The following is a 23,626-nucleotide window of genomic DNA, read 5'->3' as shown; positions in this document are numbered from 1 at the left end:
CAGAATTGATTTTGTCTCACTAAACCAAAGAAAAAATATGTAACAATTAATTACGGAAAGTAATATGAAGTATGCAATATTTCTCATAATACGCAGCTTTGATATAAGATAATAATTTTACATTAAATACTATTCAACATTTCTTAAGTGTTTCATATAATATTATTCCACATTAGTAACTCACGTTTTCAACAACAGTTTGAATCCCGCTATGTTAATATCTGTATTTGTGGACGTAATTCCACGCCGCTCCGCTAGATGTCAAGTCCGCGACATTTCGCACTCACGTCAATGCTGCTAGTATACAGCTGTTCGGTATTATTATAATAGGGTATTTGGTTTAATTACTATTTTTTTTAAATCGTTGCTTCCAATAAAATAATCTCCGATGAAGACTTTCTCCGTACTGTCTAATTATATTGCTTACATAGGATTTAGTCTCTTTTAGTCGCATTTGTGGCATAAATCTACATTTCATAAAGTAATGATTCAGTAATTTGGAGAGATGAAAAAATTCAAATATCTTGGAGCAACAGTAACAAATATAAATGACACTGGAGAGGAAATAAAACGCAAAATAAATGTGGGAAATGCCTACTATTATTTGGTTGAGAAGCTTTTGTCATCCAATCTGCTATCAAAAAAGCTTATAAACAGTTATATTACCGGTTACCCTGTATGGTTGTGAAACTTGGACTCTCACTTTGAGAGAGGAAAAGAGGTTAAGGGTGTTCGAGAATAGGGTGCTTAGAAAAATATTTGGGGCTAAGAGGGATGAAGTTACAGGAGAATGGAGAAAGTTAACAACGTGGAACTGCACGCATTTTATTCTTCACCTGACATAATTAGTAATATTAAATCCAAATGCAAAAGACTGGTTTCTAGAACTACATCTAGAAAGACTACTGAAGTTTTACTACAGTACAACCGAGTATTTTACACATTTGGAAACCAATTTTTGTGCGTTACAGTTTGCATTAGCAACTACACTAATTAATAATTATGTATAGCACTTTTCGTGCCAATATTTATTAATGTGTTAATTCTTCAGGTCTGGCATTTTGAAAGCTACTTTCTTGAAAATATGTATTTCAGCTGTCAACGATTCATAAACATATAGGTAGAAACATCAATCATTCCACATCTGTGACAGTCGTGGAGACTATAGCTCTCGGTAGCTACCTAACAACAGTTATTTACGTAACTTCTTAAGAAAGCGACTCTACGTTACGAGTGAGAAGTTTACGAATAAGCCAACAGGCGAATCCGGAAAATCGTGACAAGTATAGTTAAAATACTTTCTTGAGGAGTTACGTACAATATTTTGTAGTATTATATGCAATTGTTTAATATTTGTTAATTATTGTATGTGATTTTAGATATTATATTGTTATTTGTAGAATTATTCGCATATTATTGTGATTTATGTTAAAATGTTGTCATTAGCTCAATACAACAGTAAGTACTCTACTTCATTTAATTAATGTTGGTCATAACGTGAAAAATGAGAACAGTATTATAATAATGGTCATTGCCTATGTGATCGTAGCGATGTAGGGAAATAAGCTGACATCTGGCGGCAGAATCGTCACTATGCAATACAGAGACCTTGAGAGATTCATACTACTAAGATTTATTTTAAATCATCCGTTCTCAAGTGAGGTTGACCACTGGATCCGGAATTAACAAACATAAAAGATAAAGGGAAATGAAACGAGTAAAATAATGATTCGATTTGTACATTAAAACAAAAATTTACATGTTAACATATAGATGATAGTGTAAAATTTGAAGAGAGGCCTTCAGAATTTCCATTATAATCTTCTGAACCTCATAAAAGGGAATTTTAAAGGATTTAAGGATATTACATTTAAATTTGGGAAACATCCCCTCCAACATCCAAATAGTAAGCCTGTAACATCCCAGTTGTAAAGCGAAATGCCATATTTTTCACTGAGGTATGGAAGACAAGGTAGTAAATGCAATTGTAACAATGAAAATTATACAAGATACTAGTGGCTTATGCAGCAAATGCTGCAAACTAAGTTCATTAGACGTTCAAATAAACATTTTTCAGATTTATTTTCAATGAAGAATACCAGACATTCGGAAAGTTATTTGCTTCCATAATAATGAAAGATACTCTCTCTCGAGCCAATACTGAAGAGAACCACGCATATAAATATCTATACCACACCGCCATTAAATATATGAAAAAGACCCAACCCCATTTGATTAATAATAATAAAAATATTTGATTTTTAATAATATTATTATCTTACGTAAGTTTTATAGCTTTCAGTAACATATACTATATACACTATATAGCCGCCACTCAGTAAAATATAGAAATCAAAATCTAATTTAAGTTGTTCTCTACTTATATAACCCCAAAACGTTCCACTTTCATATCATCACTATAGCATTAATATGTATAATTAATGAAAAATAGTCACATCATGGCATTAACTACAATAATATTTCATTTCTAATGGTAATAATGTCATCAAACCACTTCAAGGTTTGTAGTTTTTAATATCCAATACACAGCTGTACCCAGAAAATTACACACCACAGAATCGAACCTGTAAATTATTTTTAGGAAGTTAAGTTTTTAATAACCAATTTAATTTGAGCTCTAAATATGTCAGCATTCTTGCAGATCATGGCCTTCGTGTAATATTGTTTACTGTGGTATATGTTTTCTTTTATTCTGAAATGCAACACGGCCGACTTAATGCTCGCTTCGCTTCTCCTTTACAAAAAAGCGAAGGGTATATCAAGTCGGCCGTGAATGCTATTAGCTAGTTCTCAAAATTGACGACAAATGGATTTTGGAAAATAGGAAAATTATGTTTAAAAATTGACATTTCATTGAAAACTACTATTTTTCCGAAAAACTTTGAGTTCCAAGCTTCAAAATGAGGAGTCATTTATTAAAATCCGTCCAGCCGTTTTCCCGTAATTTCCATTACCAGTTCAAATTGTATAAATAGATTATGAAATAGTGCAACAAAGGTGAAATAAATATTTATGTAAGTAAATTAATTTAGTTTAGTTAGGAAGTTAATACGACTGACAGAAATACCACACATATCTTCAATTTATTGACTTCAATTAGGTAAATTCAAGCTTGTATATATAATGTGTATTAAGTGGCACTCCGATCTATATTGATTTGTTTGATATTATGCTTAGTATGTCTCTGAACTTAAGCTTCTCTTGTCTGTGTTTTCGTAAAAACGATTTGAAGTATATTATATTTTGTACTATGTTCTTTTATTATTTTTAAATATTATACATTGAAGTCATACTTGTGGTTATAGGAATAACATCGAATAACATACACCCATCCAATAGTAATATGCGTTACAAGAGCGGTATGTTGAAGTTTTCATGTTCGAGGAAAAGTTTGAAAAAACGAAACGTAGTTGAGCTTTTTTAATTTCCGAGAATTGAAAGAAAACATACCGCTCGTGTATCGTACATTATTTTGTGCGAAGAGCGTTTATTACGTACCTGAAAGAGGAATTTCTAATTAGTTGCAATGAAATCTCCATCTTGGTTTCTGTTCAATGACGGCAAATTTGCAAAACAAAAATATCTATCTTCAACATTGCTGCTTTAAAATGTTTTCTGTGTTTACTATACTCCAGCAGGCAGTGATATACGTCGGTCTTTTTTTTTCCTCCCAGTCTATAAATGCGAACTTAAAACAAACGCTAAGGTTATGTAATGATTTATTTTTCATTTTAATATTTTAACAATATTATTTATATAACATATTACAGTAATAACGTGGGCAAGTTGATTTGTTGATTTTTTCACTGCTTCGTTAATGTTACTTGCATCACGAATGCAGTAACTTTACTGGAGTTGTAGAGTTTACTTAATTTTTGCAAATATTTAAAAACAATAATTAACAGTGCAATTTAGGTGAAATTGCAGTGGTAAGTTTCCAATTTATAATTATTACTATATTGAACGTCTCTAAAAATAACATGTTGAAAGCCTAAAGGAGTAAAATCAATGTCACTTAAGCGGTAAGAAGAGGGAAATTGTTGTGTGTGTTAGGTTGGGAATACTGAATGTGGAATTTTAGACTTTCCGCGGATTGGTTTTGTGCGGAAAGCAAGCAAATACGCACGATCTCGCACAAAAGACTAATAATCGATTTTTCTCACATTAGGTTTATCAAGGTGTATTCGTATGTTCGTAGACCTGAAGTCAGGAAAGTGACTATAACGTAAAGTTCCATTTTCCGTACTGGTTTGGAGTAGGCCTACGGAAAGAAGTAAAATTCGACATAGAATGAAACAAATAGTTTACTTTTTTTAATTTCCAAGAAAGGTCTAGCTTAGACAGCACAAAATTGTAGCGAAAATCTACTCTCATGTTACGTTCAGAAACATGGACATAAGAAATAATGATGAAAAAGGACTGGAGGCAAATTGAATGTGATATCTCAGTCCAGTAATTGGCGTAACGTGCTGAGATAAAATAACAAAAGAATTATTGTATAACACTTGGGAATAAGTAATGTATTATATGATACTAAACATTGAAAAAAATCACGTTCAATTATGAGATGAAACCTCTCGAGCAAAAATTTTATTACAGACTGAAGGGTAGGAGAAGTACGAGATGGCTTGAAAAAGTGAGTTGGATCAGTTCTGAGTCTTGGAGCAGGTCCTCCAGACATAAAAGTAGAAGACAAAAGTAGAATAACGGTTTAAAGCCTTCCATGAAGATGGAATCAATACGCAACTCCAGAAATTATACGTTTCTACTGTATACTTACAAATAGAACAAAAAAAGCCAGAAACTTCGCACCACAGAATTACACAAGTTTTAACTTTATACACATTCTACACTTCCTTTTAAATGTAGAAAATAATAACAATGTCCCCTTATATACTTAAACATTAGGTCACATCCATTTCCGGTTTTTCCATCTCAAAATTCTCGTAAGTTCCTTCAACGATGAAAACGAAGTGAGACAAATGTCCAACAGGCTTAGATTTCACATAGACACAAGTTGTAGCGAAGATCTGAAATAAAATATTAGGTTACCGTAGCTACAATATTTAGAGAAAGATTAGTTTGATATGATGTTGGATGATCAATTTAAAGTAGACTTGAAACATATGGAAAAATTTAGTAAGACTATTTCGTTTATATGACGTCATTCCATTTTCGACCAATGAAGCGTAATGAAATTTTGAATTCCAGCCAATCACAGTCATTCATCGCGATAATTTCTGCAGCTCGATTTATCACTATCAATTTATCCCATGGTCGTTCTTTTCTTTAGTCAGTGTCGACAACTGTTTCTACGTAAATCGATGAGCGTGAACCCGTTATACTAAATAAAGTGCAAAATCCTACTTCCACATCTACATCTTCATCTTCTAATTCCATGTCCATTGTATCTATAGAAAATGACACTTCTTCATAACAGTTGTTCACTTAATGTATTAATCAGGTTATCTGTAATTAAAACATAAAATGTTTAAATTAAATTATGATTTGAGCAGATAATGAAAACGTATTTCTGTTTTAATAACAAGAGAAAGGCGCAGTACATGTAATTAACATTTTTAAACCTGTATTTCGCTTTTCTCAATTGGTATTACTGAATAACATTCAATTTCTTTATTGCAGCAATCGTTATTCATCTATTTCGACTTCACAATGTCTGAATAGGTTAAATATTGATAAATATACCATTATTAACATTTTGTGAGCAAATTTTAGGGATATATTATTTACATTTTTATATTATTCACAAAATAGGGGAGAGATGGGTAGTATCGAACATCGGGTAATATCGGACAGTGCGTTTCTTTCATCTACCACCAGATGGTAGTACCTGAATAACATGCTTACGTTTCTGTATGCGACATCACAGAAACGTAATCATGTCATTCAGGTACTATCTTCTGGTGGTAGATGAAAGAAACTCACTGTCCGATATTACCCGATGTTCGATACTACCCAACTCTCCCCTAGTCCTAATAAATGTCACTCGAGGTTTGAAATTTCCCAAATAAATCGGCAAATCTCAGACCTCTTGTGACATTACTATAGATAATGGAATGAACTGTATTAGGAAGAATGATTCCAATAAGTAAAACTGCGTTAAGTGTTAAAATCTTAAAAAAAGAAAAGTGATTTAGGTTTTTGTAATGCGTGGTAGGGAAGTATTGGAAATGTAATTATAGTTGTTGTAAGTAAGATAGTAAAAATGAGAATACGATATTTTGAAAGTTGAAAAAAGATCAATAGAATAACATACTTTATTAAAACAGTGCAGTAGAGTTTCACATTGACTTAAAACGTATGAAGTGTATAAGAGCCAAACAGGAAAAGAGATCTGGGATGCTAGAAGAACCGTAAATATACATATTTACAGTTATTTAAGTAATATAGAATGCAAGAAGAAACGTTAGTGGAGTTTAACCTTATGAGGAGAAATAAATGCAAATAAGACTAAGACCATGGTCATAAGAAGAAGAATAAAGAAGGTAAATTTACGAATTCTAAATGAGGCAGTAGAGCAAGTGGACAGCTTCAAATACTAGGGTTTTACTATAAGAAGTAACATGAACTGCTGCCAGAAAGTCAAAAGGAGGATAACAATGGCCAAGGAAGCTTTTAATAAAAGAGGGAGCATATTTTGCGGATCTCTGGAAAGAGAACTAAGGAAGATACTAGTGAAGTGCTTTGTGTGAAGTTTGACATTGTATGGGGCAGAAACATGAATATTACGACGAAGTGAAGAGAAGCGAATAAAAGCATTTGAAATGTGGATATGGAGAAGAATGGAGCTACTGAACTGCAGAGACAGAATAAGAAATGAAGCTGTGTTGGAAAGAGTGGGTGAAGAAAGAATGATGCTGAAACTGATCAGGAAGAGGAAAAGGAATTGGTTGGGTCACTGGCTGAGAAGAAACTGCCTACTGAAGGATGCACTAGAAGAAATGATGGAGAAGAGTTCGGGGCAGAAGAAGATATCAGATGATAGGCAACATTAAGATATATGGATCATAATCGGAGACAAAGAGGAAGGCAGAAAATAGAAAAGATTAGGGAAAGCTGGGTTTGCAGTGAAATACCTGCCCTTGGGCAGAACATTATGAATGAATGTATCCAGAAGTGAGAGCAGAATAAGTCCAAAAATAATGTTGTTCAACAAGCGAAAAGAATAATCAAGACTTTAAAGCCCTCGATACGATGATCAGATGGGGCTGAAAATGGTCTACAAATGTTTAATTCGTGATGGACAATGATACTAATGGGTTCAGTACAAAAACTACCTACGTGCTTAAGCGCCAATATCCCGCTCACTTGTTTATTTATCTTTCATATTTAACGTAATGTTACATTTTTCTGTATTTGTAAATTATATTTGTGTGCTACATTACAAACATGTCTAGCTGCAAAGAGTCAATATTTATTGTACGCAACATGCATGGGGAGCTGAAAAAAAAAGTATACGATATTTCAATATACAGTGTTTCAAGAGTCGTGAATGATTTGAAAATCCTGTTATAGGAAAGGTTATGCAAATATAATAACACAGATTTTGTTCATAAAACAGTGACATTTATTCAGGTATGAAGCAATTTCTGAGAATACACCATCTGTCGTACCGCAACTTGTTTTACAATGCATGTTCCATATATTGATCTGTGTCCAATTTTGTGAATTTCTTGTAAAACCATTTTAGCATTCACATCGTTTTCTACGGACTTTAGTCTACCGCAACGTTTTTCATCTGTTACAGAACCGGTCTCTTCAATTTTTACAAGTTTCCCCAATGACGGCAAATTGCAGGATTCATTACCTTATTGCATTTAGAGCTTTAAATCTTATCAGTGCGCTGGAACATTCTCTATTAATTTCACAGCAACACTAAATAAGGCCCATACACATTTTGTAGCGGCGAAACCATTATATGAAGGGTTCAGAGCCATAGTGGGCCAAGCGCCATTTATTAAAAACGGAGAAAGCAAGGGTTAAAGTTAAGTGAATACCATAGTTTAATGAAGATTGACATATCATTTAGTTTTAATGTGTATACTTTATATTACTTGCTATATGTTTCCATTGAATTGTGGTAATAACTTCATTTTAACCCTTGTTTTCTACTGTTTTAGTAAATGGCGCTTGGCCCACTATGGTTCTGAACCCTTCATATCCACTATGGTTTCACAAAAAATGAATTCACTTCAAGAATAGTTTGAATTATTATTTATTTCATTTGCTATAGGCCTAGAAGCAATAGTGAAAAACAAAAACAGAAGTTCATCTGAATATAATAACCATTCCTATATGCAAAAAAATCTACTATTATTTTTCTACAAACTTCTCATTTTATTTATTGAGTTATTTTACGACACTTCATCAACTGACATGGTTGTCTAGCGTCTGAGTGAAATGAAGGTGATAGTGCTATCGAAATGAGTCCAGGATAAAAATATTTCTCACAGCCACCCATTTTAAAATTTTATTTGTCGAGACTTGATTATAAAATTGGTAGTGTAAAGTCTATAACTTAAGTTGCAACATTTCTTATGATAACGTGAGAATATATTTACGCTTAAATGATGCCTATTTAGACAGAATAAGTACGTAATCCAAAGTAAAGAAAAATGTGACATTTAACCATCAACCATTAGGGAAGGGAATTTAAATAAGTGTACGGAATGACAGCTAAGCTAAGATCTGCAGTCGTTAGTTTTATTTCTTAGAAAATATTTACATACTGCTAATAAAGTTTAATAATTTTCATCAGCTGTTGAAGTGCATAAGAATCCAGAATACAAATGAATATTGTGCAACAATCATACAGTTTAATCAATGAATTTAAAAATTATATTATAATAATGAATGAACTATATATATATATATATATATATATATATATATATATATATATATATATAAAACATTTAATTTCTGAAAAGAGAGAGATAAAGATATGGAATAATATCAAATTAAGTAAAGAATTAAGAAAAATCCTGATGAAAACGCTCTCCATGTTCGTCCCTCACTACCCGAAAGTTTTGAGGAAATAAAAAATAAATTAGAATCCAAGAAGTCATTTTGAGAGACAAATTACACCTCGTCACGTTATAGTTCTGAATCAGCTCGCTGACAAGCTCTCTGTATTATTCTGATCTGTAGTTCCTAGAAAGTAACAGTGTTGAATGATCCTTAGGTTCCCGGCATATCATTGAAACTGGAAAAGGCATATGACGGGATCCTTTTAGGCAAAAAGTTAAGCTAATAGAATTACACGGAGCACAACAAATTTTAGGGGTCCAATTCCTGTCATCTATTTTACAATCAAAAGAAGTTTCGTAAGCTCTTAACTAGTGTAATAAAATTCACCTGTGTGCTTTCAAAGTTAATTAACCACAAACGTAACAAACATTTCTTGTGATTTACACAGTATTTCGAGGTATGTTTCACTTTATAAGATACTTTTATTACACTTAGAATTACAACAAACAAAACACAGATTATGAAACTTGTTTCACTAAGTTCGAACTCAAGTGAGAATTAATACTCTCACAGTGTAATGAAGAATAACATTAATTTTTATGAATTCTGACTTCACAGGCAACAATGATCAATTGTTAAAGCAATAAAATGAAATATTTTAAATATTTTCTTTCCATTAGCATGTTAAGGACTGTATACAGCAATAAAAATATATCAATTTTTCTAAAATTACAAAACTACGGTGGGTTGTAAAAAAATTCTGACTTCATTTTTGAAATCAGCAGACGACGTTACACAAGAAACAGCAGAAATTGTATATTTAACAAAATCATTATTGACCAGTGAATTTTAGGCGTAATTCAGGAGTGTTTTCTTTCATGATGACGCAGAATAGCTGCATGGAAATATCATATGTACTTCGGTACATCAAAATATATATGATATGCGTAATAAATCACTTTGTGATTTAAGACGGCGCCTATACCGTCGGATCCCGGCCAACCAGTCACTCATTCGAGTGCACCTCAACACATGTATGGACTTCGGTACTGCGTTCATAGACATCTATGACGTAGTGCAGAGGGCGGCCATTAGAGGGAACCCAAGAGATGGAGCTTAATCTGAGACGACTCTAACCGGCGTCGGGGTTGTATCCGGCGTGGCTTAGTGGATAAAGCATCAGCACGTAGAGCTCAAATCCCGGCGCCGGAGAGAATTTTTCTCCGTTCCAGTAATCTTTCATCATATGATGACGCAGAATATCTGCATGGAAATATCATATGTACTTCGGTACATCAAAATATATAAAATATATTTCATAACAACGCCAATCTTTGCCTAAAATTTGTGTTATTGTACATGTCACTTCAAAATTCGCTCAGTCCGTAGACCTGTGAATAAAAAAAATTGTCCAGTCCTTTCATAAAAATGGGCAAAGCGTTTCGGGATCACAATATTCAATTATACTGTACAATATTATGAATAATGAGATATTTTTAATTACTTGGATTAAATATAAAAATGTAGAAATCTGAAGTAACAAAAACACGTGAGATAAATGCGACAAGAATAATATTATTCTGGGAATGTGAATTGGGCCCGTTAACTATGGAAGTAAAATAAATGTTATATATATTTCGGTTACAATTTTTTTTTTCGATTATTTGCGAAATCTTCCTGATTTTATAACACTTCCTCTCTCCACAATTTTTAATTTACAGAATTTGTAATTCGTACTCTACATTTCCCGTCGGCAATTTTCTGCTGACTGACATGTTCTAAATGAGATAAATTCAAACAGTATTTTCATATTCATAGCCGATAAAGCTCTGTCAAAATGCGTTTGGAGGGATTTTCCGCTGCTATTTTATCAATTTTTGTGACACAAATAACAAAAATGGTATTATTTCATTTATGTATTCGACCAGTATTTTAGGTCATTTTGACGTGATTTGAATTTTAAGCAGTTTTATTGTTATATGTGACCATTACAAGTGACAAAAGAGTGTTTATAGGAGAATTTCGGATAAATGCATGGATAAATACAGTGGAAGCTCTTAAGTTCGACAGACAAGTAGTTCGACATCCTATAGTTCGACTGCTTACGTAGGAGAATTTGACACGCCCCTATACGGGCATTAAGAAATGGGTTTGCCATTTGAATGGGAATTGGTTCTGTGTCTTGTAGTGATACTTTTGTTAAAGGAAAACAGAATATTTTATTGATTAGGATATACATATTTAATCACTGATTTTAAATTAATGAACTCTTCTTTTTCTGTCTGTGAGACGGAACTGTCGAAACCCACTGTGGTACTAGAAGCGCATACCCAAGTCTCGGGGAGGGCAGGAAATGCAAGTACAGTACTGTATACGTTAATGGATAACCAATAAGAATTTGTATTCATTTCACCTCCCACATCCACTACCCTTATTAGACTGAACTTTCAATTCTGTTCAGTCGAACTTAGGAGAGTCCACTGTAATTTGATTTCGATTATGATTATGATAATGTACTAATTGATTACTTTTCAAGGCACTGCATTCAATTAAAGAGGCTAAATAATTAGGAAACGTCGTAACATTCAGATTTAAAATAATAATTGCGAAGAAGTTTGGTTTGGACATTTTCAATTGTCAGTGAAGCTTGAAATATCACAACTTGTCGAGGAAACGACATCTGTCTTTTCTTCCACTACGCTCGCTTACCCTACCACATACATTTTTTCAGCTCTTAATTTACTTTTCAGATTCATTTTATCTAAGCCTTCGAGCCTCCTCACAAATTTTTCTCGTTTAGGTTTATGACTGCTTCCATTTTTAGTCGTCCATCAGTCAGGATGGATTAAGCTTAAAAGTGCTAACGATGTTTAAAAAATAAAGTTTCTAAACACAACATCCGATTCTTTCGTTATATTTACTTAAACGACTAAATATATATATATATATTTTAAATTTAATTCACCTTTTAGCCTTTTCTTTTATGTAGGGTTACTATAAAGTAGCTAAGAGTTGAAATTAATATAAGGCTGTCAAACAAATTGAGGAATCAAGATAAACTGAGCGGCTATGAAATGTATGAAGAATGGAATTTAGTCTGCACATGTGGATTGTCTTTTGCCCATGTTCGACAATTTGTGAGTACTGACTCCGCCATTGCATTATATTGTATTACATTTATTTACATCCCATAGTATTCGTACATGGCTTCACAGCTAGAATATGGAACTTACTTACAAATGGCTTTTAAGGAACCCGAAGGTTCATTGTCGCCCTCACATAAGCCCGCCATTGGTCCCTGTCCTGTGCAAAATTAATCCACTCTCTATCATCATATCCCACCTCTCTCAAATCCATCGCCTTACGGTTGGGGGAAAACCTCGGAAAACACCAACCAGGCAATCAATTCAAGCGGGAATAGAATTCAAGCCCGAGAGCCAACTTAGGGTAAGCAGACAAACGCGCTACCGCCTAAGCTATGCTGGTGGCCACCCATTGTCATGAAAGAACACTACAAACAAGATGAAGCTCCTAATAATTGAAATAAGTTACATTAAGTGTAATTCATTTTACACATGAATTAAAGCAATCCGTGACTATAAACCAGGAATTCAGTTCCATTTCTAACGACGGTGTTTTTACAATTTGGAGAGATCGTTGATAGATAATGGTCAGAAATACATTTATCTAAATTGAGAATCACTGAATTCAGAAAGAAAGCAGTGTGGCAATGATGTATTTAGGGCCTGTATTAGAAATTTTCTTCATATCTAGCACGACCTCTACATGCCACTTTATGACAAATTTTAAAAAATAGGAAAAATATGTTTCAAATTCTAAATACATTACTATAAACAAAGGAAATCACTAAGGGTGCTGTGCATAGACATTTCGCTAGCCCGCGCTACGAGCGTGCTAAACTAGCCCCGGCTATCGACTGATTACTTGTACAGGATTCATATCATATCATATCATATCATATCATATCATATCATATCATATCATATCATATCATATCATATCATATCATATCATATCATATCATATCATATATCATATCATATCATATCATATCATATATATCATATCATATCATATCATATCATATCATATCATATCATATCATATCATATCATATCATATATCATATCATATCATATATCATATCATATCATATCATATCATATATCATATCATATATCATATCATATCATATATCATATATCATATCATATCATATCATATCATATCATATCATATCATATCATATATCATATCATATCATATATCATATCATATCATATCATATCATATCATATCATATATCATATCATATCATATCTCGCTAACACTGGTTTATGAAAACGAAAATCGTTAGTTCGCTGATCATTCACCGGAAGCCCGCGCTAAGAATGTCTATGAATATGGCCCTAATATCCTAAATTTGTAGGTTATAAAATGACATCTTTTTAGAGAAATTTCATTTATAGACTATTCTCTTGTGTAATTTTCAGCATATTGTACCGAGCACTTCAAGAAACGTAAGTAAACCTAAGTGATCAATAAAACTAATACGGAACCACTCTATAACTGTCGACGTATTAGACAGGAGTAAATAGACATCTCGTAAAGGATAATGGATCTATATGTCAGATCTTAAGTCGATCCACAGTTTCACACCTGAAGGAACATATTTCGGACAGAAGAACAGCTCTAGATATAGTATATTACGATACAAGGCTTCGATGTGCTTTTAAAAAATAGAAATTTCCGAAATTTTCTAATGCACTTCACAAACGTGTATTGTACAACATTTTTTGTACGATCATATTTTTTAAATTGCAAATTTGCATTGAAAATTTAGAATAATATTACACCAAAGCCTTCTCAAAACTACATTGTAATGGCAACTACGTAATATGAAGTGCACTGTCATGAATATATTTCAGTATAGTTTATGTTATGAAGTATGGTTTCCCTAGCAACAAGTTTCTGTGTGGGAATTCTAATTTTCAAGGCCAGTTGTAAATACAACAAAAAACACTATAGTGCGAAAACGTATTTAACACAATGATCCTTTCTTCCTTGATTTCGCTGGTGATGGACCCGATATGCAGTTTCGAAATATTTTGTATGCATGACATGGTACAAGAACCCGAAGACATTACGGCGTAGTTTAGACGGAAGGCGCATTTATCTACTGCGCTCGACATGAATTCGATTCCCGTTTGGGTTATTACTTGATTGGGTTTTCTCCCGAAGTTTTCTCCAACTGTAATGCGAATGTCAGGTAACCCATAGCGAATCCGAAACTACATATAGCCAAATACAATCTTATCACAAATTCCAACGCTAAAAAACCTTATGTATGATCCATGTCGTTAAATAATATATATAAAAAAGAATCCAAAACACACATACAAGTCGATGACAGAACATGACGGCCTTCCCTCATACCACTCCATTACACCCTCATCGACGTACAGTGTATGAGTGCTATAATAAGGGATGTCGCCCACAGTGGAGACGCTTACAAAAAATAAGGCAGGGGTGAGTATTTATGACCTTCCTTCCAGGAGAGAAGGGCGTTATGTTTTGTCACTAAGTAGCCATACAACGTTAGGCACCGACAAAGTTTTGAACAAAACTTAATAACATATCTATCTTGGAAATTACATTTGGAATTTCTGTGTTCAAATGATAAAGAGGAATAAATTATTTCATTGGTTATATTCAGAGGGGCGTGAATTCAAGTAATTTATTTCAGAACGGCAGTGAGTTCGTTACCATTAAAATATTTGTTATTTGATACGAAACACACATCAATTTTACTCGCTAATTTGTATAATTAATATTGATTAGTATTGTTGTTAACCAGTTAAAAAATCAGAAGGTAATCTAGCTCGGGAAAATAGATTGTAGACCTCGGATTTCTAGGCTTGTTTAGCGTAGGCTGAAACATAAGTTCTTTAATGCGCCTAGTTTTAGGCTATATCATCGCTCGAGTGTTTCTCGTGTTGCATAAATTTAGGGATTTTTTATATAAAATTGTTGCAACCTATCCTATTGGAGCCGAACAATCCGAGGCATAATTATTACTTAGAATTCAGTTTCCTATTACACTTCGCAAAATTATTATCCAGAATTTAGACAAAATATCATCAGGCAATGAAATAAATAGGAAGGATTACCAGCTAATAATTTATTTATTGTTAAGATGATTAAAATGTTCATATTTTTGGGTGTTTATTCTGCAAAAGAATAAATCAACGATTATATTTCCGTGCGCGAATTTTTTTCTGTTATTGGAGCTCTGTACGTCGTTTGTCATTTTAATTCTATTTTCGAATCATCACTACATAATCCCTCACACCATCCAGAGCGTTCGGTTTCAACTTTTTCATTTTCCGTTTTAAGATAACAGGCCGAACAATGCCGCCCACACTAATCAATCGGTAAGCCAGTATTTGTTTTCGTCCTTGTTTCAGTTCCCTTCATTCTGATTTTCCTCCCATTTTGAGTGATCGCTCGTTGTGTGGAACGCTTAGTGGAAGGCTTTCACATTATGACGTCATTATTCACAAAGCCAGAATAGGCTACCATCTGTTTACGCTATTATGATGCTTTCGATATGTCTCGCAGATAAATAGCCAACCAATTTTCGCCATCCTGAGTTTGAATCGATGTTGTTACAATGGCTATCGCGCCGATATAAATCTCTTTTTTTCCTCTGTGATTTTTTTTTGCTAGTTTTGTCATTTTAAGAACGTCCACTCCAAAGTCTTTATCAATGATCCGATAGATTTTGCAATAAAAACTGTTCTTGTTTTTAACAAGGTAAAGCCATCCATAGAAGATTTTCCTATCAGAATGTTACATTTCATATTTCAGAACGACGCATGATATCTATATCGGAGTTTTCCTTCATATAATCTTTCTAATCGATTTTTGCTGAACTGAATCAGGAATTTTATAGTTGCTCTTTGTATGCTCAGCAAATTTCATTAGCAAAGATTGTTGTTGTTTAGTCAACTATCCGAAAACAGGTTTGAACCTCTTAAGTAACACCAATAAGGCATCACTCATGACGCAACTAGGCCATAAGATAATGAGGTAGGGTGGCCAGTTCCTTTCCCCTTCCAATGCATACATCGCCGATTAGCTACATATTTCACTAATCAGACTTCAGATGCATAAAAACAATTAAGTGTTTGTTTTAATTAACTATATGTAAGGGTTTTGTATTTCATGTTATAATTTAAGGGTATACACTATAAGTTTTTACACACATAATGATCATGTTTTACTTGTATCTATTTGACAATGTAACTAGGCAGCATCTTCTACACATTTGAAAATGGCACTCTGGTGCCGAAAACGTTCATGTTATAATTAGTATTTCATAAAATCAGATAAGCATAGACGGCCCATTTGAAACTTAATATTGTATTATAACTTGCTTATCGGAACAACTCATAAGAAAATGAAATTATCATAACAAAATGAAATTATAAAAACAATTGTTCTTCCTCTGACACATACCGTCAAGTGAGATGTACTGCCTGATAATAGATGTAGATATCAGCCGGACCCTCAATCACAGGTATAGTAAATATTAATATATTTACTTTATTTTTCATTTTAGTAGGTTATTTTACGACGCTTTATCAACATCTTAGGTTATTTAGCGTCTGAATGAGATGAAGGTGATAATGCCGGTGAAATGAGTCCGGGGTCCAGCAGCTAAATTTACCCAGTATTTGCTCGTATTGGGTTGAGGGAAAACCCCTGAAAAAACCTCAACCAGGTAACTTGCCCCGACCGGGAATCGAACCCGGGCCACCTCGTTTCGAAGCCAGACGCGCTAGCCGTTACTCCACAGGTGTGGACTTTAATATATTTAATTTGCATATTTGTAATAGGTCTATATTTGTACGATGTCTAATTTTTGTAAATGCGCTTCTTGATTTAGCCAAATAAAATTTCTTACTGAACCACATAGCCTACCTAAAGGAAAGCAATTATTAACTATTGTTTTATTTTTGAAGAGAATTTCTTTTGTCGGGAATGAAAGATATGTTTCATTTGCACATATGTATTAGACTTATATTTGTACGACTTCGCCTAATTTCTGTAAACGCGTGTTTTGATTTCGCACAAATTAAATCCCTTATTACATCACACGCCTAAAGGAAAGCAATTATTAATTTTAGTATTGTTTCATTTGTGAAGAAGATTTCACCTTTTGTCTTGAATAATGGATATATCACATTTGTATATTAATTATAATAAGCTTATAATTGTATGAGTTCGTCTAATTTCTGCAAACACGTTAGGATTTCGCAAAATAAAATTCCTTTTTACACCACGCACATAAAGAAAAACAATTGTTATTAATGCTTCCATTTGTGAAGAGAATTTCAGCTTTTGTCGGGAACAAAGGATCAGGATTAAAAGCTTGCGAAACATAACAGTGAAGTTGTTTGCAACGAACGAAATTTCGAAACAAAATTTGTAGAAAGCGCTCGGTATTCATATAATGAATGGAAGTTTTAATTAGTTACCATGCAGAGAGTGAACAAAGCTTAATGTGATGAAAATAGAAACTACACTCGGAACACGCGTAAGTTACGCACGACTTGTACAGAGCCTTTGTAAATAACCCTCTTATGCACATTTGTACTCGAGAGTTTCTTCACTTTCGGCGCCTCCTTGAGTTAGGGGGTTAACATAAGAACACTGCAGGTAATACACATTTGAGGAATATCGTTGATTATTAAGAATTAACGCGCATTTAGTTATGAACTTCAGGGTATGTTTATAAATTCTGTTTTGATGTTAAGGGGTGAAATTTTCCACTCTGTTGAGAAATAGCACTTAACCATACGCGGTGAAGATCTCACTTCGGACAGTGTGAAAGTTTGTGTACTCACGCACCTGTTCTACTGAAGTTATAATACGGCCGCTAGCTGGCCAAAGATGAATTCTGCGCTGATGGATTTTAAGAAGAGATGGTTGATCCACTTATATGTTCACCTGGACGCACTTAGTAGTTTATCACCGTTGGATGCTGTAACTATTGTTACCGATATGTCGAGGAGGTGAAGAATTTCTGAGGTATGAGCACTTTTGAGTTCCACAGCGACACCTGCAAGTCACCCGGCGCTCGTGTCACGGACCACTTACACCGCACTGGGCTTCTAATGCTCGACTGCCGTGCTCTGCGTCTCCGCCGAACTGACTAACCCTGAAAACTCGTACTCCGACGGACCCTGTACAATACTTGCAGTTACAGGCGGCGCGACGCGACGCGTCTGAGGGTTCGGCCGACGGTCGGGTCCTTCCGCAAAGTTTCGGAGCGCGACAGAGAGGGCAGAGTCAGTTACTCACCTTGTTTGACATCGCCCTCTCGTCATCCAAATCGAGCATCGTACCGAATACATCGCGAATCGCCAGGCGTATGAGAGAAAAGGTGTCCCCCCTACGTAGCCCATGCGCAGGATCTGTTCTTTGAGATAAGGGTTGTTGAGTTTTTTTCATGAGACTGAATACTCTTACTTTCTGTCGATATAAGTAAGGACCCCTTCCTCCACCCCCGCAACTCCTAGACGCAACAGTTTGCTTCTTCCCATGCAATAGAAAAGACAGATTCGAGCGGAAAAGTCAACCGCAAGGGGATTCTCTCGCGATTATAACTGAGTCGACACTGCGAATAGTCTTTGCATTACATTTGATGAGGAATTCAGGAACACATATACAGGGACATCATTTTATTTTTACTTCAATTTTTATTGTACCTGAGTTTTTGAATGTACTTCACTCCCACCCCTTCTACTAATGAAGTTCCAACTCCACACAGAACCAAGACCGCAGATAGTAAGCAGTACTGAGTTACTGAGTAAAGTGCGTTCCAGAAATTTATTCGCGTTTTCCAGTGACGAAAGAGCTTTCAATATTGAATCATATTTTCTCACAGGTACTGTCCGTTTGCCTACGTCGCATCCCGATTTCCCCCACCTGCTTCTGCTCGCCCCTCTGTAAAAGCTGGGCTCTTTTAGCTCTTTTCTGAAAACATTAATTTCTGTTACGAATTGGACGTTTACGTAATATTATACAGCTGTTTAATTTAACTTAAATAAAAGGGCCTCGTTACGTAATTAACTGTCACGTGATTTCCTCCCTTTCTACAATCCTGCGGCATAACCACTTGGACGGACAGTAGATAGCATGTCTGAGTAATTTTATATTTTCGGGTCGGGCAGAAGTGAAGATTAAATTTACAGGACGTAGAGTAGGTACAGAATTATTTCAACATGAGTTACTTGTACGAAGGACGAAACTGGCAATTGGAATTAGATGCAATAGTCTATAGTGCGATAATATGCACAAAAGAACTGAAGCCTGTATCGAAATGAACGGCCACCATTTTCAAAATTGTGTTTAAATATTCATATTATGATTATTTTTCAATTTAACTTCTTTCTCTATATTGTATGCTAATGTGCTGTAGACAGTATAATATACACTGCATAATGAATACGTTCGCATGGATAACTCACTTCGTGAGTAAAAACACTTATTCTTAATACAGTACTGTACTTTGATTAAAGAAAAACCCAATGAAAATTATCAAACTCAAAATCGCGATATTTCCTAGTTTACGTAAATGGATGAACTACTTTTCTTCCCTCCTATACCTATAGAGTGATTTGTGTTCTACGCCAGTATCATCGAACTCCAGTCGTGGAGGGTGGAGCAAGCGGTGTTTCCGGTTCTCTAAAGGTATAGACAGGTTAATATTAAAAATGTTAGTAAAAATAAAATGATGTCCCTGTACATCTAATTCCCAGGATACAGGTGTTTGATCTGTAACTGGGCAACATAGGGTGTTTTTACGGCCAAATATGTGTGAAAGGTAATTAATATAATTTTTTATTGTCACAGTATTAAGGGGAGAGGATGGTGAAATTTCTTATTTCTTTGTTGTTCGTTTTGTACATTCAATTTTTGTCGTACGTCACAGTTAAGGTGTTAGGTACTGGTTACAGCAGTAAAGTTTTGGAAATATTCAACATTTTTTCCTCCATTCTTCTATCTTCTACAATAATGAAAATCAGTGTGTGTAAAACACTGTCCTTCTGCTAAGAGGTAAAGGTAAAGGTAAAGGTATCCCCGTAACATGCCATGAAGGCACTTGGGGGGCATGGAGGTAGAGCCCCGTGCTTTCCATGACCTCGGCACTAGAATGAGGTGGTGTGGTCGGCACCACGCTCTGACCACCTTTTACCCCCGGGAAAAACCCGTACTCAATTTTATAGGAGGCTGAGTGAACCTCGGGGCCGTTCTGAAAGTTTGGCAACGAGAAAAAATCCTGTCACCATCTGGAATCGAACCCCGGACCTTCCAGTCCGTAGCCAGCTGCTCTACCAACTGAGCTTATGCTTCTGCTATATGAAAAAAAAATATTTTTACGGTAAAAATCTTTAATTCTAGAAAATATGCCAAACTTTGCGTAATAATATTAAAAAAAAAATGTTTAATACCTATACATGTGTCGAATATCTGATGTATTTTCTACTTAATAAAAAAATTAATTTGTAATTTGCCATAAGCAGGTACACTATTTTGAAATCATAATAATCCTGTGTAGTGCCTTTAGGCCTATTCAATATTGTGTGAAGAATTCAGTTTGTTTTTGTAATATAGAAGTAGACTCTCTGGCTGATTTTATAAGAGATGTAAGTGTATGTTCCCACTATGTCATAATAATAACCCTGTCCTTCTGCTATATGAAAAAAATATTTTTACGGTTTAAAAAATTATTTACTTTTTTTCCCCAAAATTCAGTTCACTGTGCAATGATTAAGAGTTTCCCACATAACTAAAAAACTATCAAGCATTCTGTGATGAAATTTTTTGTGTGTATTTATGCATGACATATCTACAATGTGATGCAAGATCAGTTCTCTGCTTTTCATAGATTGTCTGATAAAAATTAAATTCATTACAAAAATGGTCAAATATCAGTATTTTCTTACAATTAAAAATAAAAAAATATATTATTTAATAAGGAATGTAGTTGAAAGAGCATGATATTTTAAACATGAGTTTCAGCAATAAAATAAAAGAGAGAGAACATGAAAAAGTTGACAAGTTTATAAGTTTTGAGGGAAACGCTTCATCACTACACAGTGAACTACCACCGTTATGAATTTTGAAAAAAAAAATATATATATATATATTTTTTTTTTAAATCGTAAAAATATTTTTTTTTCATATAGCAGAAAGACAGTGTTTTACACATACTAATTTTCATTATTGTACAAGATACAATAATGGAGGAAAAAATGTTGAATATTTCCAAAAAAATTAGTGCTGTAAGCTGTACCTAACCCTTTCAGTAACTGAAACCTTAAATCCACTGAAAATTAAAAGGGAGGCCCAAATTTAACAAAAAAAGTACTAACGGATAGGTATTTATTAAAATTGCTCCACCTGAGTTTTTAAGGTATTCACAAAAAGTTTTCACAATTTAATCACAAAAACAATGTACAAATGGTTCAGATTAGATTTTTAATATTTCACCAGGGTACAATAATGCAAGCTTATGAACATTATTATTTTATGGCCAGTGAATTCCATATTAGAGATTATTTTCACATATACACAAAAAATCTAAATTCTAATCTAGGAAAAAGTTGACATAGTCTGCTAAAGATGTCTCCAAAATTTCATCAACTTCCCTTTAATGGTTCTTGAGTTATATGTATTTTTGTAAGTACCGTGTCAGAAAATCAAACTTGTGGAAAATCAACAAACATCTTCGAGTCATTTAAAACTCTAGCGCGCAGGCTATTTAAAAATGGCTACTAATGACCTCCAATTGTGCAAGATAGCCAATAAAATAATAAAAGTTCCTTGGATTGAAACAAATGAAAGTAGATTAAAATACGATCACATATTAGTTTCATTTATTTGTTATTTATGCAGTCATTTGTTTACTCATTTATCCATTTATTTATTCATTTGTCGATTTATTCATTTATGCATTCAATCATTTACTCATTCAGTCGTTTACTCGTTTCTTTCTTTCTTTGTATACTTACTAACTTAATAACTGACCCACTCACTCATTTATGTACTTATTTATACATTCAATTATTTATTTATTTATTTACTTAAATAAACAGATAAAAACGTAATAATAGTAATCACATAAAATCAGTGCTTTTTTTTCTGGCGGAACACGCCCGAACGCCGTTCCGGCACATTTTTAATGTCAGTACGTCTATAAGTTGAGTACTAGAGTTGCATCCCAGAAAGTCGGTCGACACATTTTCAGGGCAGTTTTATCGCACCTATAATTTCTAAACTATCTCTCTATTTCAATTAAGCAGAAGGCGATCGACAGACCAAGAATACATGTGGCAAACGTGATCTTGAGTTAGAGCGAGTGACGTCATCTAGCGAAAAGCGGAAGAGGGGATAATGAGGTACGACTTGGCGGGTCGCGCAGCAGATAAGGCAGTGTAACACAAGAATGGAAAGCGATAGAACGTTCGTAGAGGTATAAAACGATTCGTAACTAATAACATATATCAAAATATAATTAATTATTTATTCCATCTTATGGCTTAAGCATTGAATTACATATGAATTACATAGCTATGCAAATTCACATCGTTTTAAATTTGTTTTTAATATTTTGACAGGATATTTTAATGTTGCTGTGGAAGATTAATATTGTCACTATATCATATTTACTCTAGTCATGTCATTTCCAAATGTAAAGCAAGTTTTGTAATTGATTTTAGATGATATTTTGTTATATATCGTACCTGAAGATGCCCTACAGAGGGCGAAAACGTTAATATTAAGACTAAATATGATGGAACACATCAATGTTTTCCTTTCATATGGTTTGCTTTCATATGCAATTCAATGCTTAAGCCATAAGACGGAATAAATAATTAATTATATTTTGATATATGTTATTAACACGAGGCTTAGCTGACTATTCCCAACATGAATTGTAAAAAAAAAAAAAAAAAGAAATAAAAAGATTCCTAACTAGCCAGGCTACAATATCAATTGAGCGCAAGTGTAGACAAAAAAAATAAAGGGAAAGAGAAGGGGACAAAGCGGAGTACGAGAACATGCTGTGTATAAGGAGAACAAGGGGAATACAAGGAGAAGAAAAATCATGAAAACTGAAGGAAAACAAGAAGCAACCCGCAACATATCTTTGCTCCTTAGCATAAGCAGGCCGTTGTAATCAGCAACATATTATTATTGGAAAATAAATTAAGTTTGAATATCATCGTTGGTATATTCAAAACGGCTTCGACACGAATGCTGCATTTAGTTTCTTGTACTGGTTATGATATTAATTCTAAGTCCAAGTTGTTTCATTTATTATTATGGTAGGATGATTCTCATCAAACAGTGACATATAATCTTTGTTCTACTGACCTTAGATCCGGCACGGTGAGCTCGTACAGCTTCCTCTTCCTACTCTTCTGACTGTATGCCACCGCAGGATTTGCTGACTCCAGTGTAATGCAAACGAATTCTGTAATAAAATGAAATGGCAATGTAAAAGACATACAACATT

At 33.9% G+C, this 23,626-nt stretch overlaps 1 protein-coding gene across 1 annotated transcript in view; it reads right to left on the bottom strand.

Moving 5' to 3' along the window:
* LOC138691892 (uncharacterized) overlaps nucleotides 1–18,291 on the bottom strand; it is a 1,248,967-nt gene extending 1,230,676 nt beyond the window's left edge. Inside the window, exon 1 of the mRNA XM_069814478.1 lies at nucleotides 17,950–18,291. The gene's annotated coding sequence lies outside the window, so the exon portion shown is untranslated. The remainder of the gene's footprint in view (nucleotides 1–17,949) is intronic.
* Nucleotides 18,292–23,626: the final 5,335 nt, after the last annotated feature.

The sequence above is a fragment of the Periplaneta americana genome, chromosome 16 (assembly GCF_040183065.1).
Source record: "Periplaneta americana isolate PAMFEO1 chromosome 16, P.americana_PAMFEO1_priV1, whole genome shotgun sequence".
In the NCBI taxonomy this organism is placed as follows: domain Eukaryota; kingdom Metazoa; phylum Arthropoda; class Insecta; order Blattodea; family Blattidae; genus Periplaneta; species Periplaneta americana.
The sequence above is the reverse complement of the archived record's forward strand: the minus strand, read 5'-3'. Positions and strand labels throughout refer to the sequence as shown.